Raw genomic sequence first — 4,106 nt, 5'->3', positions numbered from 1 at the left:
AAAAAAAAAAAAAAAAAATGGGGAGGGCTCTCGGAGAAGGGCAAGGGTCAGATTCTTGGGCCTAGTGGGAGAATGGGGTTGGGGGCCAAGACAACCTTGGCCTCATCAGAAGATACTAGCTGAGTCAGCGTCTTCTAAATGACTTCCTCAAACCAGGAGGGCTGGGTGGGATAGAAATGAACTAGACTTCACCCTCCTCAGAGTCCGTCCCCTGAGCACCTCACAAATACAATGTCCCAATTTGAGTGAAGGAGCTTTCCTCCCAAATCACCTCTTCCTCCCAGGCTCCCCATTTCAGTAATAGCCTCTCAGAGCTGAGAACCCAAGCATATGGTAGTACCTTCCCGCCTCTCCTCAGTCAGTCCCTCATCAAACACTGTCTGTTTCTTCCTCCTAAATACCATTTCCACCGCCCTCTTCTCCAGGTTCCTGGCCCAGCTCAAGTTCCACTTTGTTTCCCCTGAGCTACTGCCCCAGCCTCGTCCTCCACCATCCCACCCTGGATCCAGAGGGATTCCTCCCTCATGCAGATCTGATCCTGCCCTTCCCTGCTGAAGTCGTTCCGTAGCCCATGCCCTATTGCCTATAGGCACTATCAAAGCCCCTGGGTCTGGCCTTCATGATCTGATCCCACCTACATTCCCACTATCAGCTCCCTTCTTACCCTCCAGTCTAAGCCTCTGAATATACCTGGTCAACAGAAGACCTTCATAAAGATCAAATGAACTACTGCAACCAATCTCTGCCCCACAGAAGGCCATCTTGTCCATTTCTGTAGGGGCCAGCCCTACGGGGCTTAGCGGGTTTTCTCCCCGTGTGCGGAGATGACAGATTGTCATAAATGAAGGCACTAGACAAAGAGATAAAGAGGAAGCAGCTGGGCGCAGGGGACCACTACCATCAAGACGCGGAGACCGGTAGTGGCCCCGAACGGCTGGGCGCGCTGATACTTACTGCATACAAGACAAGGGGGCGGGGTAAGGAGGGTGACCCTTCTAAGTGGTTCACAAGGTGAAGCAAGTCATGTGATTACAGGATAGGGGGCCCTCCCCTTTTAGGTAGCCGAAGCAGAGAGAGAAGGCAGCATACGTCAATGTTTTCTTCTATGCACTTACAAGAAAGAGCAAAGACTTTAAGACTTTCACTATTTCTTCTACCGCTATCTGCTACGGACTTCAAAGAGGAACCAGGAGTATGGGAGGAACATGAACGTGGACAAGGAACGTGACCATTGAAGCACAGCACCACATGGAGGGGTTTAGGCCTCCGGATGACTGCGGGCAGGCCTGGATCATATCCAGCCTTCCACAAGGAGCTGGTGGAGCAGAGCGTTCCCTGACTCCTCCAAGGAAAGGAGACTCCCTTTTGTGGTCTGCTAAGTAACAGGTGCCTTCCCAGACACTAGCGGTATCGCTTGACCAAGCAGCCCTCAAGCGGCCCTTATGTGGGCGTGACAGAAGGCTCACCTCTTGCCTTCTAGGTCACTTCTCACAATGTCCCTTCAGCACCTGACCCTCTACCCACCGGTTATTCCTACGTTATATTAGCAATGCAACAAAGAGTAATGTTAAAAGCTAATGATTAACAATATTTATAATAATGATTGGTAATTGTCCATGATTATCTCTATATCTAATTTGTATTATGACTATTCTTATTCTAACTATTTTCTTTATTATACTGAAACAGTTTGTGCCTTCAGTCTCTTGCCTGGGCACCTAGGTAATCCTCCGCCCACACATTTTTCCCCCGTCCTCAGGAGAATCACAAATACACAAATATATATAAACCCTACAAAACTCCCGGATCAGGCCGGGTGGGAGGCTCACGTCTGTAATCCCAGCACTTTGGGAGGTCGAGGCGGGTGGATCACGAGGTTAGGAGATCGAGACCATCCTGGCCAACATGGTGAAACCCCGTCTTTACTAAAAATACAAAAATTAGCCAGGCGTGGTGGCAGGTGCCTGTAGTTCCAGCTACTCATGAGGCTGAGGCAGGAGAATCGCTTGAACCTGGGAGGCGGAGGTTGTAATGAGCCGAGATCATGCCACACTGCACTCCGGCCTGGGAGACAGAGCGAGACTCCATCTGGAAAAAAAAAAAAAAAAATTCCATGATCAGCCGCCGCGGAGGCTCACGCTTGTAGTCCCAACCCTGGGAGGATAAGGCGGGAGGATCGCTTAAGCCCAGGAGTTCAAGACCAGCCTGGGCAACACAACAAGACTTCGTCTCTATTAAAAACAAACAAACAAAAAAGTTTTAAAGAAAATTCGATGATCGCACAACCCCCTATCTGCATCTACAGCCGCAAAAGCAACTGGGGAGAGACACCGAAAGGGAGGGAAGGGTTCCCGTGGAAGGGGAGAAGGAAGGGCCAGCTGGGGCACACACTCTCGTTGGGTGAGGAAAGGCCTCCTTTTCATTTCTGCAGCGTCCACTTTTGAGCTCCAGCCCACTCCATCGCTGTCTTCTTCTTCTTCTTCTTTTTTTTTTTTTTTTGAGACGGAGTCTTGCTCTGTCGCCCAGGCTGGATTGGAGTGCAGTGGCGCGATCTCGGCTCACTGCAAGCTCCGCCTCCCGGGTTCACGCCATTCTCCTGCCTCAGCCTCCCGAGTAGCTGGGACTACAGGCGCCCGCCGCCACGCCCAGCTAATTTTTTGCATTTTTAGTAGAGACGGGGTTTCACCGTGTTAGCCAGGATGGTCTCGATCTCCTGACCTCATGATCCACCCGCCTCAGCCTCCCAAAGTGCTGGGATTACAGGCGTGAGCCACCGTGCCCGGCCCATCGCTGTCTTCGTAAAGGACGCCTCGCCCACCCTTCTCTCCCATCCCATGCCTGAATCCCTTCTGGAAAGCACCCGAGAGAATAGCTATAGAACTCTGGGGTGATAACGTTGGTTAACTCGGGAAAGAACCCAAGGGCACTGGACTAGAACGTGGTGGGATTCCCAGGTCAGTTTAGGGGCCATCCCCGCTGCCTATCCTTCGCCCTAGGTCACCTGGAGGTGGCTGGAAGGTCAGTGGTCTCCACATTTAGGGAGAGTGGTTACGAGAGGACTCGGATTCCCCCACCTTCCCTTCGGCTTTGGGAATCCCAGGAAACCCGCCCCGAACCCCTAAAAAGTCCCAGAGAAGGTGTGCTGGACGTCCAGAGTCCCTCCCAGGCGCCGCCGCCGCGTCCCGCCCAGCCTCGCGGGGCACGCCGGGAGACGGAGTTCTCGGCCACGTCCCGAGAGTGGCTGGTCCGCAGACTTGGACTACCAGTCCCAGAAGGCACTGCGCCCGCAGCCCGGGGCGGGCCGTGGTTGCCCCTGGCAACAGAGCCGGTCTCCCCGGAGCGGGGACTGGGAAACGCTCCCGAGCCGGGGAGGCGCAGAGCCAGACCAGAGAGAGGCGGGGACGCGGGTAGAGCGACCAAGAGGTGGGGAAGCCGGAAGAGACTGACCGCGCCGGCCCTCGGAGAGACCCCCTTCCTGAGAGGGGGCGCACAGAGAGGATGCCGGAGCCAGCGAGATCTAGAGAGAGACAGACAGGGATTGAATCACAGAGACACTCAGGGGGAGGGAGAGCCCTCAGAGGCAGAGAGATTCACAGGGCGGGAGAGACACGAAGAGTGGGTCAGAGAAGAGGGCAGAGGACAGAGGCATAGAAAAGAAAGGACGGAGAGAGACTGAATCACAGATACACAGGGAGCGAGGGAGAGACCTCAGAGATGGAGAGAGACTCACAGGGCCAGATAGACACATGGAGTGGGTCAGAGAAGGGGACAGAGAGAAACAGAGACACAGACACAGAAGAGGGAAGAGGGAGAGAGACTGAATCACAGAGACACAGAGAGGGAAGTCTCTAGAGCCCCTCAAGAGAGATTCAGAGAGCCAGAGACAGAGATTCAGAGAGCCAGAGACACAGAGAGATCATAGAGACATAGAGAGAGATTCAGAGAGCCTGAATTACGGATTCACAGAGCCAAAGAGACAAACAGAGGATTCATAGAGCCACAGACACAGAGAGATTCGGAGAGTCAGAGACATCGAAAAAGATTCATAGAGCCAGAGACACAGAGAGATTCAGAGTCAGAGAGACATAGAGAGACATTCATAGAGC

The sequence above is a fragment of the Mandrillus leucophaeus genome, unplaced genomic scaffold (genome assembly GCF_000951045.1).
Source record: "Mandrillus leucophaeus isolate KB7577 unplaced genomic scaffold, Mleu.le_1.0 Scaffold104, whole genome shotgun sequence".
Lineage (NCBI taxonomy): Eukaryota > Metazoa > Chordata > Mammalia > Primates > Cercopithecidae > Mandrillus > Mandrillus leucophaeus.
This window is presented reverse-complemented; position numbering follows the sequence as displayed.